Raw genomic sequence first — 17,210 nt, 5'->3', positions numbered from 1 at the left:
ATTGTAGATCAAACATTTGAAATAATTAAATATTACTCCTATATTTCATCTATAAACAACAATCACTTATCTTAGTCATCTAATAAGATATATTATTTTCAATATTAGCTACAAACATCAGCCACTCATATTAGTCATCAAAGCTTGATTTTGAGCAAGGTCTTTGTGGAATTTAAGCAAACAAGGTGTGGAGACCTCTCAACTCATTATGAGACAAATCATACATTTTAACTGTCGCCAACGTTTGATTAAGAGAATAAATGTTCTAACCAAGATCTTCAATGCAAGATAGCATATAATGGTGATCTCAACATTGAAAGTTTTTGAAATTTCATCAGTTTTTTTTCTCAAAATATTCATTGGGTGGAAACACTTACGGCTAGTGTCATGGTTTATAAAAAATAATGAATTTTAAAAGTTAAATATCCAGTCATACTAAATTTTATATTGTTCATTTTTTGACACTCCACCTTTTACTAAAACATGAATAATGACTTGGTTAAAACATAATAATTTGATTAAAATGTAATGACTTTTATAAGTTACATAAATAAGTAAGATATTAAGAAAATAGAATTTAGATTATTTTAAGACTATATTTTTTTTTCATCGGAATGAAGTTTATTTCTAATTTTTATACCACTTCAAACATTTTGATATTATTGTATCAATTTTCATTTAAGAACACATTCACATTATTTCTTATACGCAAGATAATTTAATAAAATATAAAAACTAAAATCATAAAATTTAATTAAATATATAAACCATAAAAGAAACTATTATTTTTATTTTACATAAGTTTATTTTAAAATATAGAAATCTACATTAATCAATAACTGTATTAATAAATAGAATATTATAATCCAAACATTTTTAATTTATAGAATTTTATTGTATATAGTGAGTCCCCATAAATGAGGTCATGTTGCTGTGCTGCCTAAGGTATCAATACAACTATACATTTGTATTGCCTTCCAATACAAAGACCATGTTTCAATCATAATCCACATTGTGATGTGAATCTATATTTAGCTTTGTCATGGGGCCGTTGTTAGTAACAAAGCTTCAAGAAGTTTTAAGAGCATTTTCTTCCAATGGTAAATTTCTAAAAATGAGATTCTAGATAATAAAATATAAGATTTTAGTTTAATGTAATTGTTGAATTAAAATGTTTTCATTTGAGAACTCTTTCTTAGTTTCTTTCTGATTTATTTTATTTTATATATTGATAAAATAAAAGATGAGATCTCCATAATGGAAATGCTCTAGATGCAAGTCTTGCTATGGTTTGCTAGATTCTAAGTTTTCATATGAAAAAAAACTATCTAAATCCATGTTACTGTAGCTTTCAATTGATTTGCAACTACTATTATATTTGCAAAAGATCAAAACAACCATTCAAAAGAATTTTTGTCTCATGACTTTGAAAATTTTGAGATTCTATTGTTATTGGTTCTTGGATTTCAAAAGTTTTAATATAATCCATTATTATTGGTTTAAGAATTTTCAAAATTCATTCAATTTGTTATTCAAAAAGTATAGTTATCATTGATTTATAATTCTAACTAAATCTGGTCTTATTGGGTGATGAATTTTATCCATTTTACTCATAAGACTCAACTTTCAAAATATCATATGTATCCATATGATATTCAAAATCCATGTGATAAAAAAATAGAAAACAAAATAGTTATACTTACCAAATATATATTGCACTTTAAATCTAAATTATATGTCCAAAACTATAATTTGTTACATTTTATATACTTTTACATTTTTGAATATATATATATATAATTATTTTTATATTGTTTTATCACTTTTGAATAAATAATTATATTTATATATATTAAAAAATTAAAATAAAATTTTAAAAGGAAAATTTGACAATTTTTTTGAAAAATCGAATAAATTATTTTAAAATTATAAAAAGTTCGAATTTTAAGCATATTATTCGATTTTTTAATTTTTTTTATTATTTTATCATTTATATATCTATAAATCAAAGGGTAAATAATCTTTTGTTTTTAATGAAACTTCTTTTGGTCATTTTTGCTCTTTTTGTAACAAAAACTTAAAAGAAACTATTTAAGAGAATTGCTCAATTTTGTATGTATCACTATTATTATTTTTAATTGGAAAGAAAAAATAAATAATCATGCTATATTATTTATAAAAAAATATTATATATTTACTTTTCAAAAAGAATGATAGAAAAGAAGTAATGCAAATTCATGAAAATCTATGCCAATCTAAAAAGGTTATGATCAAATTTCATAAGTTAATGATATAAATTTTCATAATCTACATGATTTTTTTAAATCTATCAACCGTTAAAATTATAAAGTCTATACAAATTCATCTTCCAATAACCCTGGCTCTATTAATTGGGAAAAGGAAGCCCAAGACAAACAAGGCGAGAGAGATGTCCAAATCCTCCAATTATTGGGCTTTCATCTGTAACTTTCCCGTAATGGGCTTTTCTTTTCTTTTTTTCCGTTTCTTGACGGAGAAGTGGAGCAAAATAAATATAGGGTTTGACTCGAACCGTTTGAGAGGGTTAGGGCATTACCTGAAAGTGAAAGGCTGAAAGGGGATCGTGAAGACAAAACAAGCGCGAGGCAAGAGAGCAAGATGCCTAGGTAATATATCAGATGTTTCTCTAGCTTGGGTTTGGTTTCGTTGTTGTTGATTTGGTTCAAAATTCAAAATTACGCTCGTAACGCGTGCGATTGGCATGTGCGAATGGCAAGACGCGAGAGATGTCTAGTTACGTTTGGTTTTGATTTCGTTGTTGTTGTTGATTTGATTGTCAGGTAGAGCTATTGAATTTCAATTAGTTGTCTGACTAACTTAGGGTCTGGATCCTAGAATCTGACTAGCTTAGGGTTTGGTTTTGTTGTTGTTGATTTTTGTTCTCACCTGACTCATTTGTTCATGTACAGAACTACACGCGGCTCGGAACAACGAAGGCTCCAGTGTCTACAAGACATCCAAAAATTGGTAACACCTGACTCGATGATGTTCATTTTAAATTATTATTCTTACAGTATTTCCTGTGTCATTCTTGCAGCAAGAGGAGATCAAGTTGTTACAGATTTCAAACGAGTACGACTCCTACTTCTTTCCCTCATTTTTTTTTCCGCTTCTTTCTTGAAGCTTATAGAAACATTTATTATTATTATTTCAGGAAACTGAATGGTGTCGGTCTCGACGATATGAGCTTCACCGAGCTGGCTTCACTTGGAAGTATGTTGGATGAGGGCTTCCGCATTGTGGACGAACAACTAGACAATGTTGTTGGGGTTTTTTTTGTTTTCTCCAATTCATCTTGGTTTGACTACTCTTGTTTAATAATAACCCTTCCTTCCTTCCTTTTGTTTCAGGCACACGAGGAAATAACAACCAAGCAGGTAAAGATAATCATCTTGAGTTCAAAGTTTTAACCCTTTTTGTGTGTAATATATCGATTTTGACACCCTCCATTTCAGCTTTTTGAGTACGATCTTATGGGGGGACCGGACTGGACTCAAAGAATAGAGAAGAAGATTTGGCCTACCAATCCCTTCTAGCGGGGAGAAGAGTAGCTTTGAGGAACAAGGCTAGAGAATTCCGCCTCAGGTAAATGATAAAAAAAAAAAAAAAAGAAGAGGCTAGTTTTGTTTATGATGCCCCCATGCATGTTCACCTCTTCTTATACATATTGCTTCTTCTGGATTCAGCCCTCCAGAAACCCAACCTTGGCGTAGCGATGACCCTGAAAGATTGGTGAGTTTATATGCCCCCATATTCTCACCTCAATGTCCCTCTGTCCCTCGCCTCACATTAATTGCGTTTTGTCTTGTTCTTGCAGAAGTTGGACATCGACTCTCTGGAGATGGAGAAAGAGAGACTATCGACTCTCTGGAGATGGAGAAAGAGAGACTACGTCTTTTCAACCAGTATGTGAGAATTTTCTTTAATTTTTTTTTTTTTTTTTTTTTTTGTTCCTGCTTCTGTCTTTTTCATTGTTGGAAAGTGCTCATTGCAGGAGAATGCTTGGTAAAGAGCTTGACGGTATGAGCTACTCCGAGCTGTTCGTGTTTAGCTTTGAGATATCGGGTGCTATCATGAAAGTTGTGTCGATGAAGAAGATAAAACGTGACGAAGAGATGGGGAAGACAAAACGTCCAAGGCCGTCGGTCAACGTAAGGTTTATCCGCTCTGTTTTTTTCTGAATTGTAAAACTGTATCTCTCCTTCTTTCCCTGACTATTTCTTTTTCTTGTTCACAAAGGAGCCAATCTCCCCGGGACAGATATGATGGTGGTGGCAGGTTCTCTTCGCTCGTGACAACACTAAGAGATTGGATATAGTTTTATGGTTCGTTCTGGCACTTTGTGTTATGTCTCTATGGTGATATGTTTAAACTAAAGACTTATGGTTTTGCTAGATTCTATATAAAACCCATGAGCAAAGGATGAAAATGACAATACCATATCTCCATTGAATTTTCGCCGTAATACCATAAAGATATATTAGAAGGTACTTCAAAAAGTCCAAGCGCATTTCTTCCAATGGTAAATTTTTTGTATTGAAGTTCTAGATCATAAATTATAAGATTTTAACTTACTGTAATTACTGAATTAAAATGTTTTCCCAAGTTTTCATTTGAGAACTCTTTCTTATCTTCTTTTCTATTTTTGATTATTTTTATTTTATATATTGTTAATATAACTGATGAGATCTCCACAATGGAAATGCTCTATAGTTTCAAGTCTTGGTATGGTTTGCTTGTTGTGCTAGATTCCAAGTTTTCATATTAAAAAAATACAATCTAAATCCATCTTACTGTATAGCTTTCAATTGATTAACAACTACGATTATATTTCTTTGCAAAAGATCAAAACAACCATTCAAAATGAAAATAAACAGTAAACACAGAAAGAAAGAATCAATTTTCTTCTCATCTTAAAAGAATGATCATCTCCACTAAACAAGGCGAGAGATGTCCGAATTCTCCACCTCTCTCTCTTCTTCTTTTCTGACATTATTTCTTGTTCAACAAGGAGTTAAAATATTTTATCCCCAGGGCCCTCTATAAGCGACTTATTAAAGATTTCAGCTAAAATATTTTTTGGCAAATTTAGGGGCCTAAAAAATTTTTTAGAGGTTTTTTTTGTGTAATTTTTTCCAAAAATTTTGGGGACTTAAAATCAATGTTTCGTTAGGCTTTGCCCAAGACCGGTCCTACTCGTGACCTAGGTAGTAGCTATCACTTTTGACTTAGTTAGCCATCTTTTTTTCATCTATCTAAGAGCAAGTCCATCGGAGTATATAGTGAAGGGTTCTAAATGAAAAAAGAGAAAAAAATAAATGAGAAATGAAATAAAGAGAGAGAACCGGTCCCAAATGTGGAGGTTGTAGAAGTGGTAATAACCCCATACGTGGCAATATGGTATTGGCTTGTTGGTTTCACACGAAGGGAAATTTTTTTTGTGTTTCTTTCTTCAGTCGGTTCTCTATTTCTTCGATATTGTCGAAGTCTTTTGATCTTCTTGCCATGGAAGTTCATCCACATGACGAATCCTTCGATCTTCAAGAGATTCACAGGTTTTTATCTCTCCTCTCTCTTTCTCTTCTTGTTCATTCCTTGATTTTTTTCGCCATTCTCAGCCGCGTGAAAGAGCTCGAGTACGTCACCGTAATTGCATAGACGAATCTGGAGAATCGATTCCTTGCGGTTTCGAGGCTTTGGCCCAAGATTATGCTCTTCAGCTTGAGGTAACTGCGAGTTTGAAAACTCTTTTAGATTTGTTTCTTCACTGAATCTCTGTAGAATAATTGTTTATGGCGCGACGACCCAAGCCACACTTGTTTCTTACCAGAGTTTCCTTCTTATGTCGTTTTCTGTGTTCTGTACGACAACCAAAAAGAAAAACAGTTTTTAATCAATAACTCGAAAGCAAGATAAAGCTGTTAACTTTATCTTATTTAAAGCTTTATTCTATGGTGACAATTCTTGGTTAAACAATATGCTGAGTTGTATTCGGATTTAGATTAATGGAAAGTTGTTTGTTGAACCAAGAACAAAAGAAACAAAGAGAAAAGTCAATGCTAATTTTTGTTATGGAATTTTTGCATAGACAAAGGTGAAAGAGATTGTTGAAGATTATTGCCATGTTGATTCAATGGATGTTGAAGAGTCAGGTATGCTTCTTTTACTTTGTTGTTTAATGACTAGACGTGTGGCTGTTGATGTATTGTCTCTCGTGTGATCACACTTGAACGTGTTCATCAAACCTTTGGTTAAGTATTGTCTAGTCGTCAGCAGTTGATGTATTGTCTCCGGTCATATGGTGGTTTATCCGGGCAGATGTGTGGCTGTTGGCGTCACTCGTGGTTATGAGATTCTTGCTCCTCCTCGAGGTGACGACCATCCCGTCTCTGATGTTTTCTGGAGACTTCGAGAAAGGCTCTCTCATGTGTTAGTGTTCTATATCGGCGGTATTCTTTCTTTTTGCTGGTGTTTGGAGATGTGAAGCACTCCGTTGTTGCTCTCGCTTTGTTTCAGTCCGTGGTGGACAGAGGCGGTGATGTCTTCGTTGTGGTCAGTTCCTTGTGTGACAGTTTAAGCTGTTGTGTGTCGTGTTAAGGGAGTTCTGCTTAGTAGGAGTGTTCTATCTTGGTTTTTGGTGTAACGGTTCAGCTGATAGTTTCTAATCACAGGTTTTTGGCTGAGTTTTTCCGGCTCCAGTCCAATGATTTAGAGTTTTGAAACTCATGTTCTTTAGTTCGTGGGAAGTCGCAAGATGAAATTGTTTCTCTTCTCATCTTTCTTGGTTCTTGGTTGATTTCCAAGCTTTTGATCTCTTCACATTTCTTCTCGTTTACGATTTGTAGTTGTATTTTTAATATGTTTTTATGTCATTTTTATTTTAATTTTTATGTATGCTTTTCTTTAATGTTATGATATCCAATCTTTCAAATTTAAAAAGAAAAAAAATTTTAAGAACCTCACCAAGGTTCTTCCAATGGACCATCCGAAAATTAATTAGACTAAAAAGTGTTCTAAACTTGTCAAATCATACAATCAAAGACTAATTTATTCATTAGAACCTAAATGGGTTTCTAACCAATGGAGATGGTCTAAAATCCTTATTTTTCAAATATTATTTTTTTTCATTTATTTTAAGTTAATGGGCTTTAACTTAGGGCATTGTGCGAAAGTGAAAGGGGATCGTGAAAACGAAACTAAGACCATCTTCGTTTAATAAGAATTAAAAAAATGGCAATAAACATAAGTTACGGCTCTTAATTAGGGAACATAAGCGACGTCTCTTGTGAGCTCTATCTTCTCCCTCTTTCGATTTCCCGAGCTTCAGATTAACAAACATGGGCACCACTGGAAACAAGAATATCAACGCCAAACTGGTCAGTACCGATTTTGTATATTCTTTGTGAGATCTTTTTGTTTATATATCCTCAAATCCTGACTTCAATTGATTTTTTTATTTTCTGGAGAATTTTGATTGGATCGTTGATTTTCTAATCTGGGAAAATTTTCTCTTGTTTCGGATCTCATAGTTTCATAGATTGCATGTTTTATCACTATTAAGCTAGGGTTTTGTGTAAAGGTTGTATCTTTTCATGGATTATCCGAGCTGGTAGCTTTGTTTTATCAAACATATAGACTTCTTTGTTTAACACTTTTTCTCAGTTCATGTCTTGTGGGTTTAGTGGTTGTGTTTTGTAGACTTATCTCTTTTATTATTTGTTTGATAGATAAGATTCTCGATGCTATTTCCCTCTAGTGAGTGCAAGTATGCTGCTTTGTTCACCTAAAATTCTCTAGTTATGATTATTTTGTTCCTGGTTTAGTGGTTTAATTTTGTGGACTTATCTCTTTGATTATCTGTTTGATAGATAACATTTTCAACGCAATTGCTTAGCTGGGATTTACTGAGCCAACACCAATACAAGCTCAGGAATGGCCAATGGCTTTAAAGGGTAGGGATTTAATTTGGCTATTTCTCCACCTTCTCCGACTACAAGCAATGTGTCATCTCCTTCTCCTTGTGATGTTAGAGTAGGTGAAGAACCTGTTTCTTTGACTAAGAGAAGATTCAGGTCTAAGAATATTGAACCTATACCTTTTTGGAAAATGCAGGTAATTGAAAAAAAAACTTAAAGCTTTACACTTTTCTGTATACACATTTAGTTTCTTAATTTTGCTTTTGTGTGATTTTCTGTAAAGGTGGTTCCTTTCAATGGAAAATTGGTTAAGGCCAAAAAGAGGTGCCATTGGTGTGGAACCAGAGGATGTGAGGATTTGGTTAGCTGTTTGAGTTGTGGAAGAGAGTTCTTTTGTGTAGATTGTATCGATAAAGGTATCTTGAGTTATTATGTTTGCTCTCGTACTTATCTTGTTTACAGAGAGCACTGGTCTTTCTCATTAGAGTTTAGAATCATCATCTAGATTAGTAGTTCCATCATAGCATAGTTATAATAAGAAGTAATCCCAGTAGATTCAATTAGTTTTATGGAGCTAGGATGTAGAGACGATTAATCATTCACCTATGGTAAAATGTTAGGATACTCTTTCCTGCAATTCTCAGCTGCAGTAACTTCATTTGAGATTGTTTCTGCAACTTCCTTGTTTCTAATTTGCTTTCTTGTCTGTTTTTTGTTTCTACCCTAAATAAGAAACTAGCATCAGAGTGAAAAATCATTGTATCTTTTAACTAGAGTTCTTAGTTACGTTTAATTACTAAAATATTCATTAAGAGACTCTAATGGTTTTGTGGGTTAATCATGCTCTAATTGGGAAACGGAAGCCCGACGAGAGAGATGTCCACATACTTTAGGTAATCTAATCTCAGATATTTCTCTAGCTTAGGGTTTGGTTTCGTTCGTTTTTGATTTTGGTTCTCACCTGACTTATTTGTTCTTCTACAGAACTACACGCAGATCTGTAAAACAAAGGCTCTAATATATACAAGTTATCCAAGATTTGGTGAGAAATTTTTTTTAAAAAGGTTTTTTCTGTGTCCGTCTTATTCATTGTTGTTGGGGTTTGGTGCTCATTGCAGGAGAATGATTGGTAAAGACTAAAGAGCTCGACGGTATGGGTTACTTTGAACTGTCGGTGTTTAGCTTTGAGATAACGCGTGGTTTGTTGAAAGCCGGAGATATGAAGAAGATAAAACGTGCAAGGCCGGTCAACAAGGTAACATATATTATTTTATCCACTCTGTTTTTTTCTAGAATTGCTTAAAAGTTAAAACTATCTCTCCTTCTTTTCCTGACAATTTTTTTTTTTCTTTTTCACCAAGGAACCAATCTCCCCGGTACAGATATGATCGTGACTTTATAGGTGGCCAGGTTCTTGGCTCGTGACATTAAGAGAGTTGGAATCGTTTTGTTTAATAAAGAGAGTCTTTGTGACTATGTACTTAAAGATAATTTTATTGTTTTCCTGACTGTGTTATGTCTCTCTGGTGATATGATGATATGATTAAACTAAAGACTGACTCGATATGGTTTTGCTATATCCCTTATGTATTAAAGTTTAATACATAAATCACTTGACAAATCAAATTTTGACAAGTAGAAAATGCTTTACAAATAATAAAAAATAATCAACTAAAAAATCAACATTCGGATCCCTAATTTTCAGCAATTCATTTATAATTTCTATCATAATATTGCATTCACGTTCAAAGTAAATTGATCACGATTAAAAACTGTTTTCTTCCCCTATATAAATTCTTATCAACAAATTTATTTTCTATTTATTTTTTCTGACTTTTCTATTCTCTCTGTTATCAAACATGCAAAATCGAAGATCCTTTCATCTCTTCTAAATTTTCAATTTTGATCTCAAGTTCTCGACCTGCTTTTTCATATCTACTTTCTTATGTCTATACCAATTCAATTTTTTTATTCATCACCTGGATTACTACTTAAAAGTTCATGATCATCACATTTTTCAGATCAGACAGTGGAAAACATTCGTCTTTGAACCTTTCTCAAAGCAACAGTTGGTTGGCGGTTGAGTTTAAATCACGACAGAGAGAGATTAATTTTGTTGCAGGCTTCTAGAATTTGCAGGTAACAAAATACCAAAAATTTCAGTTACAAAAAAAAATTGTTTAGTTTACAAATTATTTTTGCTTACTGCAGTGCAGTTTGGTATAAGAAATAAAAACTGATTCAATAAAACCATATATGAAGGATAAGAAAATTTTTTGGACAGATCTGCTCTACAGTAAACTTTGAGAAGGTTGAAGACGCTGGATTACAAAGGTGATGCAAAAAGTTTGACAACTAGAAAGTAAAATAATTATTTACTTTATAGTCCTTAAAAAATTAAGGCCATTTAACATATTTTTGACAATGGAGCCATACCTTGATCTTTGATGCTGAAAATTAATTTTGACAATTTAAGTGGTGAATGTTGGTTAGTCAAAATCATGTGTTATTTCAAAAAAAAAAATTTCCTTTTAGATTATTATTTTTATAATATTAACAATTAGGTTTATTTTGAAAAATCTTGAAAATTCAACAAACTATCGAAAGAACTAATGTAGGTTTATTTTGATTTTGTGTGTGCTTTTTTTTAAAAAAGGTAATTAACCAAGAAATGTCAAAAAATGTTATTTAAGGCTATAAATAAAATAAAAACAGTCAATAAAATTGTAACTAGATTCATTACATCCAAATTTATATTATGTTAAAATAAGTAATTTTATTATGTATGAAATCATTGAATAAAGTTAGTGGATGAGATAAAGTTTAACTATATTTTATATTTTGGTGTATATGTTATTATTTAAAAGAGATTTGATTAATTTTTTAAAAAAATAATTAAAACAAAATAGTTCTTAAAAGCAAAATAATGATTAGAAAAAGGAAAAAAATATAACTACCCACTATTTTTTATTCATCCACGATCTTTTCTTCTCTTACTCTTATCCTATATTTCATAAATTTGACAACAAATAACAAAGAAACTCATAATCTGATGTCTAGAAAAAAAAAGAAAAAAAAAACAAGAAATTCTAAATCGAAAACTGGGTATGAGTGTACCCTACTCCCTCCATTTAAAACCCTAATTCAAAATTAGCACAAATTTTTATTTTAAAATCTCAATGAATCACTAGATTAATTACATGATGGATGAATTACTGGAAAAGCACATATATAAAATGTTCAAAACACAAACAAAATAATTAAGAAACCTTTAAACTAATATTTTAATTTTTGTGTTTACTGTTAATAAATGATAAATGTGTAGATATTTAGTGTGTTTATTTTCAACTAAGTTTTACACATGAAAAGTATGTCTATATATAACTAAACCTTTATTTTAGTAAGAAAAGAATATTTCCTGTGTGCAGCACAGGGCAAACACTAGTTCTATCTAAATTCCTTGTTATCTTTGCTGAGAAAAATTACCAAAATAAATTTTATTAAATAGCCAAAGACACTTCTACCCCTAATATATATATAAAAAAAACTCTATAATTTTGAATTATATATTTTCAAATTTGAACTTTTTATTTTTTTTTCAAATTTTATTTTTGAAATTCAAAAATGATTTTTAAAACTATTTATAAAAAAATATTTTTAATATTTATTTTTTAATTTTCAAAATTTTAAACTCCACCCCTTAACTTTCAACCTTAATATCTAGAATAGTTAACCTTGTATGTATAAGTGTATATTTATCTCTTTAATGAAACATTTTGATTATTTTGATTCTTAAGGGCTATATTAGTGACAAAAACATTTTAGGGCTATCTAAGGGTATTTCTCCATTTCATTTATTAATATAATTTTTGTATCTAAAAATTTATAATCTAGACATGTATTGTATTTTTTCTATATTTTGGTTATTGTATGATAATTATTTATTTGATATTAATCTTTAGCAAATTAGCTTCCAAGTTAATATTTTTGCACCTTTTCTCTTTGTGGTGTTAAATTTTACTGTCTTTCTATTAATTTTTTAGGGTTTTAGTTTTCAGTTTGTGATCTAAAATACTTTAGTTATTCTCCTTCTGTTTTACATTTTATATATTAAAAATAAGTTCAATCCTTATCTTTACCTTATTTATTGATCCAAATAATGTGGAATTCTAATAAAGTAATATAGAAAACTTAATTATTTTCTTAATATGTGTATTTGATAGCCGAGTTATAACCAGACTTAATATGTGTACTAGGGGACTCATGCACGAATATAAATATTTTTAAAGTAAATATATTATAAAAATTGATTGCTACTTACTTTTAATTTTAATTAATTTATAATTTATATGCATCATTTATATTAATAATATTATGTTACTTTAATTATACATATGATATTTTAATGTTATATCTAATCGATTTTGTTGTTTTTAGTCGATTTAGTTATCATTTGGGTAAATTGGATTGCATCTATGAATTCAACTGTAATATTTTTATTCCATATATTAAAATTTTGGTTAATTTCTTATTTGCATTTAGGTGGTTGTTGTCTTAGATATGTGAATATATTTTATGAAGATTATGTATAACTTAAGATATATTATGCTTAGAATGAAATAAAAAAAAGTAAACTGAAGTGTCTGATTCCAAATTATATAAATTAATATAACGAAAAGATAATATTTTGAAGTCTCATGCATATATATAAATTTTACAAAAGAACTAAATTGTAACAGTTGAATAATATTTTATTTTCATTTTAATATGCTTTGAGTTGTCCTATGATTTATATTTATAAAATAAATTACTATTCTTATAAAATTATATATTCTTATCGTAGTTAAATCTATGATTTTAGATATAAGTTGGATTAGTCGAATCACTCACGTTGTAAGTATATTGAGTTACATATATTCTTTCAAATTCAAAATAAAGTATAATTATTTTTATTATAATTAAGTTAAATGTGCATGTATTTTCATAATAATTGTCAAATTATATGTTGATGTTTGTAAAAAAAATATTCAAAAATAAAACGATGATCAATACGAAGTTACATGCGTAAGTAGCTGATACATTTTGAAAGCTCATGAGCACATATCAATATTTACAATAATTAAAATATTTTATAAATTTTAAATAACTTTATGCCTTTGATTTATTGAATGGAGACTAAAATTTATTTTAAATAATCTTAAAAATGAGAATTCTGATTTGCTTTGGTATTTTGATTATGGTTCTATTAAGTTACAAACATAAAAAAAAGAAATTTAAAAGCAAATTTAATATTAAGAAAAAATAAATTTAATAATGATAAAATATAATATATCTACCTCATTAAACTATTTTGTAACTATTTGATCAAACGATGTTTATTTTGAAAATTATTTTTAGTTTTTTTTTAATATCTCTTAAAAATAAGCAATAAAAAAAATTGTGATTGTATTTAAAAATAATATTATATAAGCAAAATATATATTATCAATATTTTTTTTTCTGTAATTGAAAGATATTATAGTCAACTAAATATATGAAAAAAAAAACATTTGAATATTACTAATTATAAACTATCTTTAGACAATTAAACATATATCAGTTTATGTTACTTAATTATTTTATGTAATCATCTAAGAAAATATATAGATATATAAAAATATTTTTATTAATTTGATTTTTTTTTGTATTGTTTAAAATTATGTTTTAAAAGAAATAATATTTTTTTTTCTAATATCAAGATTATCGGTGTAAATTGTTTTTAATGAAATCACATTATATAGAAATTTATAATTTTCATCTAAGAAAATATAAATATAAAGAAAGTATTTTATTATTTCAAAATTATATTTTATGTTATTTAAAAATATTTTTTAATGTAATATTACTATTTTGTGAACTTTCCTTTTTTTTATGAAATCATATTATATTTACATATATTTTCGTTTTTTCAATTCTCTTTTTTTTTAACTTTATAATAAATTTCCTTTTTTATTATATGTGTAAATTTTTTGGAAATTTTTAAAAGAAAACTAAAAAAAATAGTATTTTAAAAGTAGATTAATTCATTAAGGGTATCTGTGTAATCAACCATCGTGAGAGTTAACGTGAGAGTGACACATAGGAAACTGACTTCTCAAATAATATTATAGAGATTTGATAGCCGACTTATAACCAGACTTATGTATTTGATTCTTATTTCGATTTCGTATTCTATCATTTTTACTAAATGATATACGCTAATTTATTTTGTAGATCACTTTTATATTTATACTTTATCATTTATTTATTTTTAAAATTAAGTTTAAGTTTAAGTTTAAGGATTGAAGTCCATTTCATTTCTTTTCTTATGCTTTTCTGGTTCACCAAATTTAAAATTCAACATTGTAGTAAATTAAATAATTAACCTTTGTTAAAAAATATATTTTGTAAAATGATTGCAGTAAATATTCTCCATCACCAATATTAGTATTGGTTTTTGAAAAATACTTTATCATTTATTTATTTTTAAAATTAAGTTTAAGTTTAAGTTTAAGGATTGAAGTCCATTTCATTTCTTTTCTTATGCTTTTCTGGTTCACCAAATTTAAAATTAAACATTGTAGTAAATTAAATAATTAGCCTTTGTTAAAAAATATATTTTGTAAAATGATTGCAGTAAATATTCTCCATCACCAATATTAGTATTGGTTTTTGAAAAATATTTTATGTAGAATATATTATGTTATATTTTTGATCAAATTCTTCACGTAAATGTTTGTGCATTCTTTATTTGCTGATGTAGTTGCTCTTTCATTTTGATGAACTTGGCTACCAACTTTGAGAATGAAATCAGTTTCAAAAAAAAAACTTTTAAGAATGAGACTGACCATCTGCATCAGAATTAAACCAGAGCTAGTATGACCGACCGGCTCTTCTTAGCAGTTAGAACCAGAGCTAGTATGACCACCTCTTCTTGAGTTTCAAAGGAATCATTCTTGAGGAAGTCTCAGCTCGGTTTGAGCTCACCAACTCATCAAATAATCTCAACATCGGGTGATTATTTGTGGCTTCTTCACCCGATGGAATTGTAGATTGTGGATGTGTGGTCTTCTGCATGTTTGAATGTTACTTATGATCCCTAATAGTGTCATGTTATATGGTCTTCAATATCATCAATTTAGTAATAAATTGTAATAACTCGGTTTACTAAAACCGGTTTGGTTTGTCTAATTAATTTTTTTTATCAAATCAAAACTCAATTCTTTTATTCACTTTAACCTAACCTGTGTATAAAATATATAGGTATATCTATCTCATTCTACCCAAAGCCAAGCCCCCATCTTCTTTATGTGGCAATCACTGATGCTTCTCACCACCACCTCTTTTTTCTTATCTTCTCTTCTTCCCCTCCTTCAGTCTTTGCATTGTTCTTGGTTCTTTCTTCAAATCTTCCTCTCCGTTCATGTGTGCGGAAAGGACGTTGCGTTCGTCTCCAATCGTTACCACCACTGCCTCTTGCAAACCAATCACCACCGGATTCATTGTATTTGTTGTCCATAGAGTGATAGAGTCCCTTTACTCTTGTTGGTGTTTTGTAGCAGAACCGAGATGTGGAGGAGAAAGCGACGTCGGAGCTGCCGCTCTTCATCATCACTCAACGCTGGAATCTTCACAATCCATTGGAGATCCACACCGTTATCATATGAGCCGTACCAAGCCACCGATGTTGAGATCCGAGCAAATGAGATCACCATCCACTCTTGCTTGCGTACCAAGAATTTTCTTCCCCACTTTCAATCGACCACTTATCAGTACTACTTGTCTTGAGCCACCGGATACATATGAAATGAAGATGATGAATCAAATGAATTTGACCGGGATGATCGAACTAAAATTGACCGGGATTTGTTAATGATTGAATAGAGAAAATACGGAATTTTCCTGTGCTATCCATATATGTGACTATAATCATGGATCCCTTTTCATTAAAAACTAAAAACGTTACAATTTATATATGAAAAATAATTTGCAAGCAAAAATTGACTGGGATGATCATACTAGTATTTTAAATTATATACTTGACTAATTATTATAAAACTAGTATTATCACCCTGTGCTAAGCACGGATCAGTTTTTGCTTGCATTTAAATAATCTTGTTTATAAATTCTAACATTTTATTTGATCAAAGCTAAACATTATTCTGGTCACATTCTAGAGCTGGATAAAATGGACACCTATAATTAGAAGTGTTGCATCCAAACAACAGTTAGAACTTATAAGGGTTAAAACACCTATTGTAATTTTTCGAATAGAGATAACAATTTTTATAAAGCATTTAAATATAGTTTAAAAATTGACATTTCATTCATTCAATTTTATTTCTATTTTTTATATATAAGTCTTCTTTTAAATATCAATCTAATTTTAGATATAATAAACAGTGAACCAACAATAAATTATGAAAACCATTAAAATATTATTGAAAAAATTAGTATATCAATGCAGTAGAAAGATAAATGGCAAACTAATTTTTTAAAAGAATATGCATTTAGGATATTTTGTTTGAACTTACATTTTAGGATCTTTTCACTTTCCTCTTCTCTTCTCCGTCGTCGTCAACACAACTTGGAACTTCAAAGATAAAAAAAAAACCTGCATAAAATTGTCACTTTGTATATAATACTCATAAACAGATTTGTAAAACAGTCGAATAATTTGTATGTAATAGATTACGACATACTGATCTTTTTTTTTTGAAGAATTGAGTTTTGAAATAGGAGTATACTTAAGACCCATCTTCAACCTTTAACCCTGAATCATGTAAAAACATTTGAAGACGCAAGTCATAAGTTTGAATGGATTTTTTACTACAGTCAAGCATAAAAAAAGACTGAAGAAGAAAAGAGAGATCTTATTGACCGGGATGATCGAACTAAAAATAATTAAAATCTCATTACACTTTTAAAAACAAAACGTAACTGTTCAATTTTACATTTTCTAATTAAGTTGCAGTTAGTGATATAGTTAGATATTCTTCTGCAACAAAGTTATGCTACAAAAAATTCAGCATTATAAAATCAAAATTTACCCGAAAACCATAGGTTTATTGAGAAAGAGAATATCATAAGAAAATTGAAAAGGGAGAAATATATAGAGTTGGAAAGGGCTTGGAAAGATTTATATGTTGATAATGATGATTGAAATGATTTGTTATTTTTTTCCCTATTTAATTTGGGTTTAAAGATGCATGAAATGATTGATAAAAGAGAGGAATA

At 29.4% G+C, this 17,210-nt stretch overlaps 1 long non-coding RNA gene across 13 annotated transcripts; it reads left to right on the top strand.

Annotated features, from left to right (window-relative positions):
• The first annotated feature begins 2,525 nt into the window (after positions 1-2,525).
• Positions 2,526-15,943, top strand: LOC125595453. Of its 13 annotated transcripts, none has more exons than XR_007330275.1 (19): positions 2,526-2,645; positions 2,949-3,006; positions 3,077-3,111; positions 3,194-3,299; positions 3,390-3,416; positions 3,495-3,624; positions 3,726-3,771; positions 3,857-3,944; positions 4,034-4,190; positions 4,279-5,594; positions 5,658-5,765; positions 6,128-6,191; positions 6,358-7,415; positions 7,908-8,151; positions 8,239-8,848; positions 8,940-8,997; positions 9,074-9,210; positions 9,317-10,094; positions 10,167-10,430. It is a non-coding gene; the product is annotated as an uncharacterized LOC125595453 (long non-coding RNA). The 13 variants fall into 13 exon arrangements; XR_007330272.1 differs by having other exon boundaries at positions 6,306-7,415; XR_007330268.1 differs by adding an exon at positions 15,536-15,943 and having other exon boundaries at positions 2,527-2,645; positions 4,279-5,765; positions 6,128-7,415; positions 10,240-10,289.
• The last annotated feature ends 1,267 nt before the right edge of the window (positions 15,944-17,210 follow it).

This window comes from Brassica napus, unplaced genomic scaffold (assembly GCF_020379485.1).
Source record: "Brassica napus cultivar Da-Ae unplaced genomic scaffold, Da-Ae ScsIHWf_1069;HRSCAF=1516, whole genome shotgun sequence".
NCBI lineage: Eukaryota > Viridiplantae > Streptophyta > Magnoliopsida > Brassicales > Brassicaceae > Brassica > Brassica napus.
The sequence above is the reverse complement of the archived record's forward strand: the minus strand, read 5'-3'. Positions and strand labels throughout refer to the sequence as shown.